At 45.4% G+C, this 17973-nt stretch overlaps 1 protein-coding gene across 1 annotated transcript in view; it reads left to right on the top strand.

Moving 5' to 3' along the window:
* The window catches only part of LIPC (lipase C, hepatic type), a 766064-nt gene that overhangs the window by 283087 nt on the left and 465004 nt on the right, over window positions 1–17973 (top strand). The gene's annotated exons all lie outside the window — the stretch shown is intronic.

Here is a 17973-nt window from a genome sequence, read left to right on the forward strand (position 1 = left end):
ATCCAGTACTGTGGAGGAACATGCTGAAACGGGAGCAGGAGAAAGCAGTGTTCAACTAATAAACTTTACTGACCCCCACAACCCCCCCCCCATTATTGCCTCAGACATTATTTTGAGAACAGACGTTCACCCTGTGCAGGTGGTAAGGTGCAGCTCTAAAACTGTAGCAGGTGCTTGCTGTGATGTGGGTAAACACGGCCAAGATTTGGGAGACAGAGTAAGCCTAAGGAAATGACCACTGAAACATAAAGTATGAGCCCCACCAGGTACTGATGGTTTGCCAATGTTCCTCAAACCCAAACAGCTGATAGGACATATGCCTATTGAATGCGAATGCAATCTGAAAAGTGACATAAAAGTACTGACGGCAGATGTTGGGGAACATAAAGAATTGGTAACCAGGTTACTAAAAATTGTTGGCGAACAGAGTAATCAGCTTTAAAAATACAGAAGGAACATTTCTCACATATGCCTTTTACCTTTTACTCAGCCAACAATTGAAGAGAACAATGTGCAGGCTGTGGGATCCATCAGTCGGCACGTCAGGTTGGGGCCAATAGCAACAATAGAGGGTGTGTAAGGCCAATAGCAAACATTAAAAGGCATGTAAAGGATCCCTTGTGGGGTAAACCAATAATGGATACCATCAACAAGCATGTAGTCACTATCTAGTATGGCATACTGATAGAGGTGGGCAAAAGTTCTCACAGGGGTCTCAAGGAATTGGCTCCACTATGAGCAATTTTAATCAAAAGAGGGGAAGAAACCCCAAGACAATTTTCATGTGTAATGTCCCCAAATTAAAACAAGGAGCATTTGACAATGAGGATATGCTAACCAACAGGGGCATACATTGGATCTGTAATGTCAGAGGTTGCACCTCGGTTATCAGAGAGGACATTCTAAAGTCTAATAGAGGGATGATGCCAAATGGCCAAAATGACTATATTGAACTGCTGTTGAAGGATACATCGCGGGTATTGTTAACAATCAAGGTGCGAACTTACCCAGCCTCTGGTTCAGCAATCTCTCTTAGGTCCCCTGGGGAACTAAAGAATAGTGAAGGGCTTGACCGGTCCTCAGTAGGAGAAGGATTAGAGGAGGTAGATTGGCATCCCCGTCCCCATTACAGAAATTCCTACTGAGCCAAGTAGCACTAGTGTGCTCTCTTGGAATGTTGCTGTCATAGCTGGACATATGATAGATCCCGATTGGATGGCTTTCATCAACGGGAATGACACCGTATGTATACAGGAAACATGGACCCTTACAGCAGTCGAGGGGTTTAAAGATTTTTAATATCCCAGCGGCAAAAGGTTCTAGAGGAAGGCCGTGTGGGGTGGTTGCTAGCACTAGTGGCTTTGGGATCAGGGTGGGTAGCAAGAATGAGTAACAATAGTACCCCATATCTGCTATTGGTAATCTGTGAAAACAGGGAGGGCCACACATTACTTGTAGTCAACGTTTATAACCGACCTTATGGGTTAAACCCATTGGGGACTTTAACACTATTACACAATAGTATAAGTTAGTGGATCAATAAGGAGTTTGGGAAGTTCCATATGATAGTTGGAGGAGACTTCAACTTGCAGGTTGAACCTCTGAGGGAAGTTGAGGGGTTATGGGACGAAGTAGATTTGGTCTGGGATATTCCCTCATCAGAGGCAAGTAATCCCCCACGGGTACACAAATATGCGCTACAGTGTGCGCGACTATTGTAAGGCTTAGATCTAAGGGCCAGCAATGGTAGGTGCAACGGAGATCGGCCAGCGAAGGATACATTGTTTGGGTTTAACTGTTCCTCACAAATTGACTGTATGTTAGTCTTGGTGTGTGACTGGAAAGCAGTGGAGGATTTTGGTGTAATCAATTGTAAGGATATTGATCACAATCTCCTCCAGCTGAGAACAAGAATAAGAGGTAACCAATGCAATGTTACTATGTCTACGTTTCCGATTAGGATTTCTGGGAATGCCAGGAAACTATTAAATGAGAGCAACTATTGACTACTGGGTTAAAACAGGTTATTTACCACGCAATATCACCAGCCATTGTAGGTATCTGTGGGAGTGAGCTCAATGACAGTGAGGTAGTGGGTACAGTTGAGCATTTGATAACAGCACTCGTCCCTTCTTTACTAGACCCGGAAATCTGCTTAACCAGAAAGGAGTGGGGAGGTTGAGTTGTTTGATAATGAGTGTAGACAGCTGAAACGTGATCGACCGGATTATCTTGCAACTGAAGGAGAGGTGGATAAGGAGGTGCTGCATAATAAAAGGCGCACCTATATAAATAAAGTGAAGAAAAGGGAAGAGCAGTACATTAAAACTAAATGGGAAGAGTTTACATTTGCAATGGTAACAAGAGATTCAAAGGCATTTTGTACACTAGTTTCGAACCAAAAAGAGTCAAAAGATAATAAAATCCACTGCCATATTGCAGCAGATGATCGGTACTATGCGGTCTATAAAGAGGATGAAGATCAGGAGTGCGATACATTTGAAGAATCACGATTATAGTAGATCCTCGATTACTTTAACAATGACAGCAGTTAAAGATATAATACTGAGCAGCAAGAGTCAGAAAACACCTTCCCCGGATACTATACTGGCCAATTTGATGAGAGATGAACCTGATGTTTGGGCTCCAATATTACTGAAACCCTTCCAAACTGTGGTCAGGCTGAATAAGATCCCCGATTCCTGGCTTTGCCCAGAAATAATGCCTATATATTAAAAAGGTGGAAGAGAAAATCCTGTGAATTATAGGCCTATTTCTATACTCAACTCTACAGGAAAAATGTTTGCTAAGGTACTATTAAATCAGCTCCAGGAATGGGTGATCTCCAACAATCTCCTTTCTAATTTACAGGCTGGCTTTCAGCAAGGGCTGAGCACAGTTGAACAATGTTTTCGTCTGTCTGTGGTCACCCAGAAATATACTATCCTAAAGAAAATGTGGATATATGAGGTCTTTGTGGATTTGCAGACCGCTTTTGATAGTGTACCGAGAGCCCAGTTGTGTCAAACATTATTGAAGCGGGGGGTACCTGTTGATCTGGTTTCAATGGTTTCCCTACTGTATTAAAAAACACTGCAGTGGTGAAATGGGGCTTGGTAGGGGAAACCACCAAGCAATTTGGGGTAGACAGGGGCATGCAGTAAAGCTGTGTCCTTATCCCGCTCCTGTTTTGTCTATACTTCAATTAAGTTGTTTTGGATTTGGTGGCAAGGTGTCCAGAGGGAAGGCTTGATCCCCGAGGCTTGGTACTGACATCTATCCAGCATTATTTTTGCCGATGATGCAGTCCTAGTGGCTACAACACCTACGGGGATAGGTCTTTGCCTGGACTACTTTGTCACCAAATGGTCTGAACTGGGTCTAACTCTTAATAATAGCAAGACCAAGACAATGGTATTTTTAGACCAACGAGAGTGAAGCTGCGTGTATGTCCTCTGAAGATCACTGGAACCATCCTGGAACAAGTTAGTCATTATTATAATTATCTTGGTGTTCGGTTCTCCGATATATGGTCACGGGTATCGCAGTCAGAGAAATCACAGAGTGTTTATGGAAAGCAATACGGGTGGCCTTGACAAATTCTTTGTGGCACATGAAGAGAGGGCTATATCTCCTGCTACTAACATTTATACAATCCAGACCACATCAGCTGTAATGTATGGAGCTGAAGCACTAATTGTTGGAATTTAGGGGTAGCTGAGACTACATTTAAAAATAATTACTTCTTAGATTAAGAAATTATCCCAGCGCCCTCTTACTGATGGAGTGTGGCCTAGCACCTATTGCTTCTATATTAGCCTGGAAACCAGTACTGCATTGGGTTAGACTTCGGGTGACCCCAGTGCTTGGGAAGTACCGGGATGCTTATAGTGATCTACTCAATCATCCTGGAGGTCGCTCTTTACATTGGATGATTCATGTTAGGCAACAGTTAAATAATGTGGGCTTAGTAGACATGTGGAGGAACCCACAGAACTTGATTAAAAGTTCTAAAAAGGAAATAAGATTGATTGCTAAACGCAATATCCAAGGAAATCTTATAAGTTCCTGCCTGTGTTTGAAGAAAGGGACATATTTTCTGACTCTGAAAACTGACCAAAGTGCAGAGAGATATCTGGACCCAATTAATCCAGCATGTGCACGATCTCTAATTCTGGAATTTAGGTCTGGTGTTCATAAGGTTGCGTCTTTTACCTATGGTCGGAAAACTGATCTTTCTGAAATCTGCCCAATGTGCGGTGTAGGCATTGAGACAGTTAGACACTTTTTACTGTTTTACACTTGTTTTATTGACTTGAGAAATGTGTACCTGTTTCCATGGTTCAGAAAAGTCTGTGTTTACAATCTAGCAGAAGCTGTGATAGTATGTAAGTGGCGTGGCTTCGTAGGAAATCTCTGGCCCACAATTGAGTTATTTTTTATGAATTCTTAGTGTTTTTGTTAAATTACACTTTTACTTTTTATCGGGGATGTGTATAACATTGTTATTTTTAAAAATTGTATTGTATATTAATATATTTTGAATTGTGTCTGCTGAAGGCAACTACTTTAAAAAAGCAATATAACAACTACTTATCCCTACAGTCTTTTTCTCAATTATACCTTTCCTGACGTCTCTGATTAATCTCTCACTGTCTCCTGCCACCTTTATTTATTTATTTATTGGATATTTGTAAGGCGCCTATACAACAAATGGTGTCTCAAGGTGCCACAAGACAAAAGAGGGGGGTGAGGACAAGGAGAATGATAACAATAACATTCCTACTGGCCTTCTGACATTGGATCGTGCAAGTGCAGTAACAACAAATGCAAGGGAGTGGAGGGGAGTGCTGGTCTGCACGAAATGCAAAGTGCTAGGGTGGGAAGGGAAGTGCAGGGTAAAGAGGAGAGAATGCAAGTGAAAAAGAGGGGGGAGTACGGCCACATGGGCTAGGCGAGTGCTAACGGGAGGTCAGGAGGGCAAGTGCCAGGGATTGCTTGGGATGCAGGGCTTGAGGGACCACGTGCTAAGTGCGAGGAAGGGGGGGGTGGACAGGGCAAAGGGGGGGCTGGTGCCTGTGGAACTCATAGGGAACCAGGCAGTCAGTCACTGCGGCAGACAGCAGTGTTAGCAGGGGAGGGGGAGAGGGATGGAAGAAGAGAAGATGAGGTTCTTGAGGAGCATCCAGAATTTAAGGTGATCCGGCGAAAGCCTGAGAGGGGCAGGGAGACCATTCAAGAGGAAGGCTCCTGCCGGAGGAGATCTACCCTCCACTCTCTCTGCTTAGAGAAGGGTCGGATCTGCAGACATTTGGAGCTAGAAGATCGAAAGGGTCTAGCAAGGAGGTGTTTAGGGAGAGGGAGTTGGATGTAGCGGGGTCCCAGTCCCCAGAAAGCCTTGTGGATGTTGCAGTGGGTCTTGAACTTGATCCTAGCAGCAACCGGGAGCCAGTGGAGAGATTCTAGGGCTGGAGAGATGCAGACCCTGAACTTGAGGCCAAGGATAAATCTCGTAGTCCTATTGTGGATTATTGAAGGGAGGATAAAGGAAGATTGAGGAAGAGCCTGTTGCAGTAGTCCAGCCTAGAGAGGACCAGAGATCTTGAGACATTGAGTTTCTCGGGGGAAGGTGAGGAAAGGGAAAATGCCTCTGAGGAGGTGCAGCTGATAGTGGGCCTTCTTGGCAAGGTCCAAGATATGTGGAGAGAAGGAGAGAGAGGAGTCAAAGATGATACTAATGTTTTTGCCTCACAAGAAGATGAGACAAGGGGACCCACAGAGGGTAGCCAGAGGGAAGTAGGAAGCTGGGGTCCCGATGAGAAGGATCTCAGTCTTGCTGACATTAAGGCAGAGATCATTGACAGCACATCATGCCTGAATAGCAGTCAGACAGTCAGGGATGAGAGACGAGGAAGAGGAGGCAGTAGAGGGAAGCTTGAAGGAGAGCTGTGTGTTGTCAGCATAACACTGGAAGAGAGGAGAGAAGGAAGAGAACAGGTGAGCCAGATGGGCAAGGTAGATATTGGACAGCCACGGCGAGAGGATAGACCCTTTAGGCACGCTGCAGGTGGATAGTGTGATAGGAGAGAGAAAAGGGGCAAGTTGAACCGGGGAAGGTCGGTTGGAGAGGAATGAGGTCAACCAGTCCAGTGCCGGGCCCGTCACAGACCTGATTTGTCAGGGTGGCATGATTGACCATGTCGAAGACAGAGGAAAGATCCAGAAGAGTACGAATGGATGGAGAGTTGGAATCACGATTTGAGAACAAGACTTCAACGGTGTTCAGTTGAGCAGTTTCTGTGCCTCTGGCTGCTCTGAAGACAGACTGGAGGTCATTGAGACAACCAAAGGATTCAGTGTGTTTGATCAGTTGGGAAATGACCAGCTTCTCCAGGAGTTTGCCCAGGAAGGGGGAAATGGAGATAGTCAGTGGTTAGCCGGGCGGGAGGGGTCGGCAGAGGGCTTTTTGAGGAAAGGATGCACAAGGGAGTGCTTGAGGGATAGCAGGAAGGAGCCAGTAGCAAATGAGTGATTACAGAAATCATCCAAGGCTGGCACTAGGGAGGCAATGTTGTCCTCGATAGTTCTGGAGGAGCAGGGGAGCACCTGTTTGGAGGACACTCTCATAAAGAGGACTTGTCTAGAGACCTCATCCGGTGTTATGGGCGAGAAAGAGAAGAGTAGGAGGAAAGGGGAAAGCTGGGAAAGGAGTTAAGTAGAGGAGAGTGAGGACAGAATGTCCCGAGTTTTGGTTAAGAAGTGGGAGGTCAGTGAAGAACAGAGGTTTAGGGATGACAGGGGAGGAGTGGTGACTGTGTTGGTAATGGCCCCAGAGATGCAGGCTTGGATATGGGCCATCTTCTTCAAGTAGATGGGGAGTCTCTATTGCCTTTGGAGCAGGCTGCAGGCCAGTCTGTCAGGGGATGTGCCTGATGCCCACCACTTCCACTCAGCAACTCTGCACTTGCATTTCAGACAGGCTAGGTCGTAGTCATATTAGGTGTTGCGCTTGTGGGCAGGCTTAATGTGGATCCTCATGACAAGGGCAAGGATGTCCAGGGTGTTGATGATAGAGAGGTCAAGATTAGCAAGGGCAGAGTCAGTGTGGGAGTCTGTGGCAGTAGTGGAAGGGGGAATGAAAGTGGCAGCAAAAGCAGAAACGACACTTGCTTCGTTGATTGAATGATGGATTGCTTCGTTGATTGAATGATGGAGAATGAGACTGGCAGTGCAGGCAGCTGCTTAGTCGGGGGACCTAAGAGATTCAGGTGAGAGGGGGCCTTCAAGCATGCTTTAATTATTCCCATTTTAAAAACCCCTCTGTTAACCCTTCTTCTCTATCTAATTATGGTCCTATTTCACTTCTCCCATTTCTTTCAAAACTTCTTAAACAGGTTATTTACTCTCAAATCTCTTCAAATCTTTACCATCACTCTCTTCTTCCTCTGAGCCAATCTGGTTTTCGCTTTGCTTACTCGACAGAAACTGCTCTTCTCCATGTCACCAACTCTTTCCTCTCAGCTTGTCACAATAAATCTCCTTCAATACTCATTCTCCTCGGTCTATCTGCAGATTTTGATACGGTGGACCATCCTGCTCTGCTGTCTTCACTTTCTGCACTTTCCACTTCAGTCAATAACTGGTTCTGCTCCTATCCCTCCAACCAATCTTTCTTCGTATCCTGGGTTGGGCATTCTTCTCCTTCCCAGCCTCTTCAATACGGTGTCCGCCAAGGCTAAGAAAAATGTCTTCTTCTCCTTTTCTATATTTTCGAACTCACTGCATGCCTCTGTATCGGCCTGCCTATCTGATGTCCATGGCTGGATGCACTCCCACTTCCTTCACCTCAGTCCTTCAAAAACAGAGATTCTCTACTTTCCACACCTTTCTCCCACTCCACTTTTATCTCCCACTGGCCTCCTTCTCCCCCTTCTGGCCTCCATTTCTCCCCCTCCGTCCACACCCTTGGTGTTATCTTTAACTGCACCCTTAAGCTTTGCCCACCGTACCCCTCTACACTCGGTCTTCGATTCCGCAATTCTTCTCTTTTCACTTCCTGCTTGATCTTCTATTACGCCTTCTCTTCTGTTCTCATCATCTCCTTTCTCCCATGAGACTCTCAGCTTCTATTTCACTTTCTCTGCATTGTCTTCAAGTGCTATCATGTCCTGGCTCCCCCCTATCTTGCTTCTCTTATCTCTCCCTACTCTCCTTCACGCTCTCTGCAACTTCATCTCCTTACCTCTCCTCAAACGGGTCGTGCTCCTTCGCGCTTCTGTTCTTTGTCCCTTTTAGCCCCCAAATACTGAATTGCTCAGCCACCTCAAATCCATGCTACCCCCTCCATCAGATATTCCGCTCTCTCCTTAAGGTTCATCTCTCTTCTCTGTCCTCTTCCTAATACTTCTTTTTATGTTGATTATCATTGGATTCACTATTCGTTTTGCACCAAATGTTCCTTTGTTGTACAGCGCCTTTGCAAAGGCGTTTAATGAATAAAATGAAATACAAATAACAGCCCTTGGTCATGCACATTGTCTCGTGGCTGCCAGAATACATGGTGGGCTGCAACAGTGGTCAGGTCACAATCTTCTGACCCTGGTATTCACTTGGCTTCTAATGGTTCTCCGTTCTGTTCTGTGATCAGATCTCTTCAATCCCCACTGTCCTCGGTCTTCCGCTAATCTATGCTTTTGAGGCCTTCCTTTGCTGGACTTGGCCTTAGGACCAGCTTTAGTGGCTACAACTTCATCAACTCACCCTTCCAATGTCTCTAGTATCCCCGAAAAAAGCTTCAACTTTTGATTAACCTTCTGGCCTACAGATTTGTATTTCTATTTGTATTTTATTTATATTTTATATAGCGCCTTACACCAAAGCGCTGTACATTTTAAAAGCAAAGGACGGTACAAAAGAATGATAAGCAATAAACATCAATCCTGGTCACGAACAGTCAGGGGTTTTGGAGAAGGTGGGTTTTTAAGGAAAGACGAAAAAGAGAATAAACAGTAATGGAGCGGAGAGAGAGTGGGAGAGCATTAAAGTGCAGAGGAGCAAGAAGATGGAAAGATCGGAAACGAGACTTAGCGCATGGAGGACAGGGAACATTGAGTCTGAAGAGGGAAGAAGAACGGGGAGAGCGAGGTAGGGTGTAGAAGGATACAAGTTCAGCAAGATAATCAGGGGCAAGCCCATAGAGGGATTTAAAGACTAAAAAAAGAAAATGATATTTGAGTTGGGAGTGAAAAGGTAACCAACCTAGTGAAGCGAATGAAGAAGAAACAGAATCTCGGTAAGAGAGAAGACAAAGTAGACGATTCGAAGAATTAAAGACCGATTTCAGAGGAGCAAGACAAGAGCTTGGGAGACCAAAAAGGGTGGTGGAGCAGTAGAAAAGTTGGGAAAAGATTAGAGAGGAAGTGAGAAGCTTGGAAAGTGAGGAAAGGACGAACTTTGCGAATATTATGAAGATGGAAACGACAGGAACGAGAGGTAAGAGAAAGTGATGGGCAAAAGAGAGATTTGAATCAAGGTAGAGGCCAAGATTATGAGCTGTGGGAGAAATAAAAAGATTAGAGGGAGGCAGAGATATAGATGGAGGATGAGGAGGAAGAGTGTTAGCAGGGAAGAATAGGACCTCTGTCCTCGCTGCATTAAGAGTAAGAAAATTAGAAGCCATCCAGGATTTAATAGCAGAGAGACAAGCTGTGAGGGTGTGGTCTATTTCTGGAGTGAAGGAGGAAAAGGATAGAAAAAGTTGTTTATCATCAGCGTAAAAGTGAAGAGAAAGCCCAAAAGAGGAGATTATAGCAGCAAGTTGTGAGGTATACAATGAAAAAAGAAAAGGACCCAGGACTGACCCTTGGGGTACTCAGTGCTTAAGGGAGAAAGGCGAGGAGGTCTTGCCTGCCCCAGAGACAGCGAAAGTTCTATAAGACAGATAGGAAGAGAACCAAGAAAGGACGGAGCCCTTAAGACCAAAAGAAGAAAAAGATTCCAAAAGCAAAAAATGATCCATGGTGTCAAAAGCAGCAGATAAATCGAGAAGAATAAGAAAGGAAGAGTGTTTGGCATAACGACCTGAAGAAGAGAGTTAAGCACACAGATCAAAGCAGTTTCAGTAGAATGAAGAGGACGGAAATGAGACTGAAAATGATGAAGAAGGGAGAGATCAGTGACAAAGGATGAAATCTGAGAACAGACAAGACGTTCTAGGAGTTCAGAAAGGTAGGGTAGAAGAGAGATAGGACAGTAATTAGAAACAATGAGAGGATTGGCAGTGTTTTTTTTCAGAATAGAATGGTAGTTGCATGTTTAAAAGATGTGGGAAAGACAGAAGTACAGAGACAGGCATTAAAGAAGGACACAATATATTGTATAAGAAGAGGGTAAACCTAAGGGATGAGAGCAGAAGGGATTGGGTCAATAGGGGTTGCAGTGATATCAGCTTTAGCAAGCAAGAGTAGTACAACGGTATTGGAGACAGGAGCAAAGCTAGAAAGGATGACAGAAGGGGTAGGAGAAGAAGGTGAAGTGGTTGAGGGGAGAGAACTTTCAATGTCTTGATGCAGAGAAATAACTTTTGAAGAAAAGAACTGAGCAAAATCAGAAGCAGACAGGGTGGAATTGAAAGAGTTATCAGGAGAGGGAGGAGAGAGCAGCCATGTTAGAGTTTGGAAAAGACACGTAGGATGGACAGATTGGGTGTGAAGCAGGTCTGAAAAGTAAGCACCTTTAGCAGAAATTAGACAGTTATCGTAAAGAGCGTGATAAGAGAAGTAGGCAGAGTGGTTAGATGTACATTTGAACTTGAGCCAACTCCTTTCAAGTCAACGGAGAAGGCGTTGCATAGCGCAGAGATGAGGATAAAGCCAAGGTTGGGAAGGTTTATGAGTAGAGTGAAAAGCAGACAAGGGGTAGAGTTGATCAAGACTGTGTGAAAGAGATGAGGGAGCAGATGCTGCCTTGTCAGCAGTAAGAGCGGAGAAACTTAAATAAGAGGTAAGATTGGTGGTGCAAGTGTCGTGAAAAAGCGAGGAATTCAAATTGCGAAGGTCACGCCGGAAAAATGTTTTTGGAGGAAGAGAAGTCGGAGAGATCTGAGGAATAAAGCCTAGAAGTGAGTCAGAGAGTAGAGAATGGTCTGATAGATAAACAGGTAGGGCTAACTAGTAGTGAAGAGGCAGTAAAAGTAGAACAAAACATGTGATCTAGTGAGGAACCCGAAATGTGAGTACGGGGGAGTTGGAAGGGGTAAGAGGAAGTGGGAGTCAAGAATGGAAAGAAAAGAAGTGGCTGAGTGTGTAGAAGAAAGATGAAGATTGAAGTCTCCTAGTAATACAAGTGGAGTTGAGCTAGGCAGGATGTGGGACAGAAGGAGATCGATATCATCACAAACGGAACCAAGTGGCCCTGGAGGAGAATAAACAATAATGAATGAAATGGCATGAGGGGTAGTAAAGATTTGGTAAATGAATTCAAAAGAGGAATAAACTGGTGTAGGAAAAGGCGCAGGAATAGAAGAGTAACAAGAACGATATAGTATGCCGTTGCCCCCTCTGTGACTGCCAGCTCGGGGGATATGAGAGAAAGAGGAGAGTGAAGAAGCTAAAGAGGTGGCAACAGTGTTATTTGGTAGATCAGTCTTTGAGTTCAATGATTCATACATGAAACCTGGGAATTTGGTGATATTATAAAACATCTTATCTCATCCAAAAATATGTCCTAGTATCTGTTAATCTGGGGTGTGACACAAGTGAAAGCCTCATGGCGCATTTGAGGATTTATCGACTTTCTTAGGTAGCTGCTTTTCTTTTTTTATTTTGTTCTCTTTCTACATCCAGCCCAGTCTCATCTTTAGATAAAAGGTGAATCTCAAGGCCCACTTCGCCCATTTACCAGAAGGCATACTAGGTCCTATTATATTAATTCTGCGACTGCAGTCTGCGAAGGCCATGCTTTTCTGACTCGCCCATTTTTCTCCTGTAAAATTGAGACCATTAGGAACTTCTTGTTTTTTTCTACAAAGTACAATCTTATTTTAAGGAGAAAAAAAAAGAATACCTGTAACTATGGAATGCAAACTTTCAACAACATAGACCTGCACTTTAGTATCTAATGATGGCAAGTACTATATCTGGATGTAGGCACTCATGCACTTTTTAAGCTTAGCACTTAATATTAGGAAAAGCTATGTTACATTAATTCTTTAATTATTTTTTTTATCTTGATAATGTGATGACTAACCTTTAGATGTTAATTACTTTCAATTGTATTAGCCTGTGTACTTGGCGTTAGTGTCCTGTGTTCTAGGGGGCTGCTGCGCCGCCCTCCCCCCCAAAGGCACTAGCTGACCAGGTGCATGCACTTTTCCACCCTTTGTTTGGGAGTCACCAAAGTTTCTCTGGATTGTTAGCAGTCCAACCATCAAGGGCGCCAGCCTTTGAGAGACGTTGGTGACTCTAGGCATTTCTGAAATACTGTTTTGTAAGAATTGTAGAAATCCAATATTCTAACAGAAGGACTGTTGGGCTTGCTGATTCTGCCTAACTCTGGCAGAAGGTGTGTCCTGCTCTGAAAATACTGACCTGGCACTTTATCTAGCCTCCTAATTTGCAGTTATAGTTGTGTTTCTGGAATTGGTATTTGCAGCAACTCTCCTGTCAACATGGATACAGAGGAATACAGAGTAGTGGGCAAAGCACATGCTAGCCTTGGACACAAAGTCTCCATTGTCATCACTTGTTCATCACTTATAGAAACATGGCAGCCCAGACTAGCCTTTACAGATCTTCGCAACGCTATTGCATGGGTCTGCAAATGGCAGCGTTCCAGAGATGTAAGACCATGATTCCCAAGATCCCTCAACATTGATGGGAGTTGTAATCCAAAACATCTGAAGAGCCAAGTTTGCAGACTCCTAACTACAGCAATTGTGAACCATCTTGCAAGTCAACCCATGTAGGCTCCCAGGCACTTATCACCCGTTTTACGCTACCGCTGTGCTCAACAGTGGCTCTTATCTCAAGACAGCCTCATCAGGCAACCTCTATTCAATGTCAGCCTCCTGGAATTACATTGTTAAGATGGCGCCGTGCAGACAAAGACCACATCTCCTTAGATTTGGTATGCCTGCCCGGGTGAGTATGTGGCCTGCTATGCACATGCTCAATCAGTTTGTTTTGAAAGATATGGTGACCAGACGTGGACTCTCCAGTTCCTTCTGTCTTCCCTGGTCAGCTTGTGAAGTGAGGAGGTGCTTCCCAATTGTTCCTGGGTGGTATTAAAGTTCTTCCTCATGGAGCAGCTGGGTTTTCTTCATTGCCTCTTTCCAGTTACACCCGAGTTCGGCCTCGCTGCCTCTTCTTCTCATGCAGTGAGCAGCTGATCCAGGGCTGGGCTGCAGAACTGGTGTGTGGCAGACAGGCTGTTCTCCCATTCTTCCAGTCTCCTCTTCACACGCCTCAGGTCTTGTACTCACCAGCTTCTGCACCAGGCTTGCGCTTGGCACATTGTAATTTAAGCAAAGATCATCTCTATTAAGCAGCGGAAATACTACTTCTCGACCTGCATGTACGCAACAGTAGCAACTGTATAAGGGCACCTAAAGATCAACGTTGATCGCCGCCATGACTAACGTGGTATGATATGATATGATAGCTTATTTATAACATGCTTAATACCCAGAGATTTCTAAGCGCCATGTCCAACCAGTTCTCCTGGAATCCTGAGATATGTACTTGGATGATATTTTGCCAACTATCAGGGAACGTACCTGGCCGGACGCGCAGATGAGAGTAGATGGAGCACTCTTTGGATGTGTGGTTGGATGATTGTTTAGCTCATCTGCAAACGCTGTGCCCAATTTCCATGGCACCCTAAGCATTCCCGTCTTGTTCATAGATAACTTTGCTGTCTGCTGCTTTCTGCATGCCCATCCTCCTTTGGATTAAAGTGCTATATAAACCTAATAAACATAAACATAATAAACATATCAGGTAGAAATGTCTGCACTGCGCCCCATAGAACAGGTGAAAGCCACTAGTGCGCCTGCGCCCCTAGGCGCTGAGTACATAGGGGCAGAGGGGGCACTCCTTGCAAAATTAGTTAAAAGTGGGGAGGCCATCCATACATCCACCCATCCATATCATTGTCCCCTCAGCCTTGATTGGGATGTGGCGGCCAAAGTAGGTAAACCTAAAGCAGAATGGATGCCACACAAAGATAACTCAGCAGGTTAGGCGACTGCTGCTGAGAAGTCATATCTTAAGACTTTCCTGTAAATAATATGGCTTTTTTCCAATTCCTGGAGGAAAATGTTCTGTAAGATGTGTTGTCTGGACACAGGGATGAATACGGCTCTCTCGATTCTCTTTGTGGGAATTTCTGCCCCCCGGTTCCCCACCATAGCGAAAATCAAAACTTGGTTTTGTCCCCGTAGCAGAAACCAAACGTTGCCACCCATGCCTGGACTCACACGCACTATGTTATTTCATAGGATGTAGTTGGCCCCAATCGCTCATATTTTCTCTAAGGTAATGAAACAATCCTTATTACATTTCAGCATTGTTTGGCATTTGCTGTACAGCAAGTGGTGTTTTTCCATGTTTTATCAAAGCTAATCCCTTATCCTGATGTGAACCCAAACAAAATCAACCTAATGAACGTGGAGTTCTGAGTGTGCAGTGTGTTTAGTCCAATATCGGTCATCCTTCGGGCCTGGCTTATCTGATTCACTTTGATCACGGCGTCTTGCTTTGCAAACAGCGAACACATCTGTCGGCCTTTCCAAGAATGAAGGCTGAAGCATCCATCCAGGGAACTCATCATTGGAGATTTCTGAACCGCAGAGAGAACCACCTTAAAGAAAGGTTTCCCCATCAAAGGCACCGAAGGGCAGTTCACTGCTCCAGGCCTTTCACAGCTCACCAAATTATCTCAGTAGCTGCAATCGCTTTACATTTCTTTCAGACAAGGGCGAGTCGCCGCCCACAACGACATTTTAGTGCAGTCTGTGGCATAATGAAAATGGCATGCCCGTCTGTGTCACAGTGGCACGTGCAGCTGCACTGCTGAGGGCCTCGCACAACCTCACTCACAGCAGTTGTTGCACTAATGTAGGGTGACCAGATCAAAAAAAAAACGGGGCTGGCACTAGACATAGATGTAGGACTACCGTAAACACAAATAAAACTCTAGTCCTACTTCTATGTCTCTGATCTATTGCGGGGGCTGTGCTCCCAGGCTAAGTCCTCTCATTGGATTACAGCGACCAGGGAGGGGAAGGGGGGGAAACGGGGGCGTGAAAAGCATTCACGCCCCCATTCATGCGCATGAAGAGTTGCGCCAGGCCGGTGCATTGAGGCCATACAAATGGGAAAAGAGTGCTATATAAATAACAAAATACAATACAATACAATTTTGGAACTCCCGGAACTCCGGGACGGAGGGTGATTTCCAAGGACCGTCCCGGGAAAACCGGGACGTCTGGTCACCCTACACTAATGTGTCCAGTTGCACTTGGCAAAACTCCCACCTCCCCTAGCCTTCCACGGAGGACCTGAAGACTCCTGTCAGGACGACTGCAGTCAACACCATCCTCAGGACATGCATCACGGATCAGGTGGTGGCCCCTGGCCCCCATGGTCACCCCCCCTGCACACCAAAAGAGTCAGGCAGGGGAAATCGTCAGCTAGCACAATTACTGGTGGGTACAGTACGGTGCTTGGGTATTCCGTACTCACAAAACCCACGTCATCATTTAGACACATCTGGGAAATGAACCGCATGATCCTCAATGGCAAATACAGGTCTTTATTTCGAACACTTACAGTTTGAAATATATGAGTGTGAAAATGCTATCCTGAAACTTAACTTCACAAGTATACTTTTCGGCTGCGTTACTCTACCATGACGTAAACAAAGTTCGGAAATAAGATGTGTTTGCGAATTCCGTTTGTATTGGTATTGGTATTATTTATATAGCGCCTATACACTGACAAGTGTTTCAAAGCATGTTATGTTTAAAATGGCTTCCCCTCACTCCGCCCAGGCCTTCCCATATCTTAACCTCCTGCCAGCCTCTCATTTATATTGCCCACTTTGTAGTCATTCAATTGCTAATGTTAAAGGTATTTGTACCACACACCGTCACCAACGGAATTGGTCCCGACACGCTCTGGCGTATCTGTAAACGAGAAGGTGGGGTGGGTTAGTCAGCTGAAGAGAGAATAGGAAAGTGAGAAAAGTGGTGTGCTGTTGGCAACTTCAGTTCGGTTTTCACTGTGCGCTGAGCTTGGGTGTGAATATCGGATCGATGCGAGACCTAGTGTGCTGTTGGTGAGAGTTATGTGTTGTGTGTCTGTTGTTGCAGTGTGGTGAAGTGCGTGCGGTTTGCTGAGCGAGAAGATGGTTGTGTGGATTTCGGTGTGAGTAAAGTATGCAGAGATTTGAACTATGGGTTAGTGGGTTATATGTCTCTTATCCTTATAATTCTTGCTCTATGTGTCTGGTTGTCCTTTGGAAGGCATATTGTTTCACTTTTTCTTTCCTGTCCATCTAAGTGTTATGGGTGATGGCGTGGCACGTTCCCAGCTGTGTTGTTTTTGAACTTAGTGTAATAGGTAGGGGGGTGCATTGTCCCCCACTCTGGTATTGGTGCTGGAATTTAGCAATCACCCACTCACTTCCTATCTATTTCCTGTCGGTGGTCCATTGTTGCCTGTGTGTTATTGATGTATCATCCTTACCCTTCCATCCCGATCTTTCTGTGATCGTTCATTGGTATGGTTCTCTCTTATCTATCTAAATTGAGGCTTTCGCCACCACTTTCTCCCCCCCATCCCCCTTGGCTCACTCACACCCTGAGACAGCCCTTTCCATGCTCCACTCTATCTGATACTCTTGAGGTTCTTTCCCCAGTCATGAGGATCCGCTTGAAGCCCAAAGCCAAGTGCAACTCTTGGTACGACTCAGACCTCGTCACCCTTAAATGCAAGTGCAGGGTAGCTGAGAGGAAATGGCTTCTGGTACACCCTCTGACAAACTGATCTGCCGCCTGCTCCACAGGCAATACCGGCTCGCTGTCCTCACCAAGAAGAGAGCCCACATGCAAGCCCACGTCTCTGCGACATCTAACAACTCGGCCGAACTCTTTAAAATCTGCAAGGAGCTGGCCAATCCTGCTGCAGTCTCTACCTCTCCTGTCTCCTCCCAGGCTCTCTGCACGGCCCTGGCTTCTCATTTCATCTCTAAAACTCAGGACATCCTGTCCTCTCTCTCTTCCTCTCCCCCTCCTCCCTCTACTCCCTGCTCGTCCTATGGCCCTTCTTCAGCCACCTCTCCTGCCTCATTCTCTGCCTTTCGCCTGTGCTCCCCAGACAAGGTTTCTAGACAAGTCCGATCTATGAAAGTCTCGTCAAAACAGGTTCACCCCTGTTCCTCCAAAACCATCAAGGACCACATTGACACCCTGGCACCTGCTTTGGCTGACATCTGCAACCACTCCTTTGCAAACTGGAGTCTTCCCTTCCCCCTAGAAGCACTCCCTTGTGCACCGTCTTCATAAGAAACCCTCTGCCAAACCTTCCTGCCCAGCTAACTATCACCCAATCCACATCAATCCTTTCCTGGGCAAACTCCTGGAAAAGCTGGCCATCTCCAAACTCCTGGAAAAGCTGGCCATCTCCAAACTCAATCTTCACACTGAATCTGTTGGTTGTCTCCACGACCATCAGTGTGGTTTCAGAGCTGCCAGGAGCATGGAAACTGCTCTCCTGAACATCCGTGAAGACCTGCGCTCCAACCTTGAATCCAACACCCCCTGTGTCCTCATCTTACTTGATCTCTCTTCTGCCTTTGACACAGTCAACCATGCAATCCTGCTCAAACGTCTCTGTGATAACCTGGGTATCACCAATCAGGCCCTGGCTTGGCTGACTTCTTTCCTCTCTGATAGACCCTCCCAGGTCTAAC

The sequence above is a fragment of the Ambystoma mexicanum genome, chromosome 11 (genome assembly GCF_040938575.1).
Source record: "Ambystoma mexicanum isolate Mex_15411 chromosome 11, UKY_AmexF1_1, whole genome shotgun sequence".
In the NCBI taxonomy this organism is placed as follows: Eukaryota; Metazoa; Chordata; class Amphibia; order Caudata; family Ambystomatidae; genus Ambystoma; species Ambystoma mexicanum.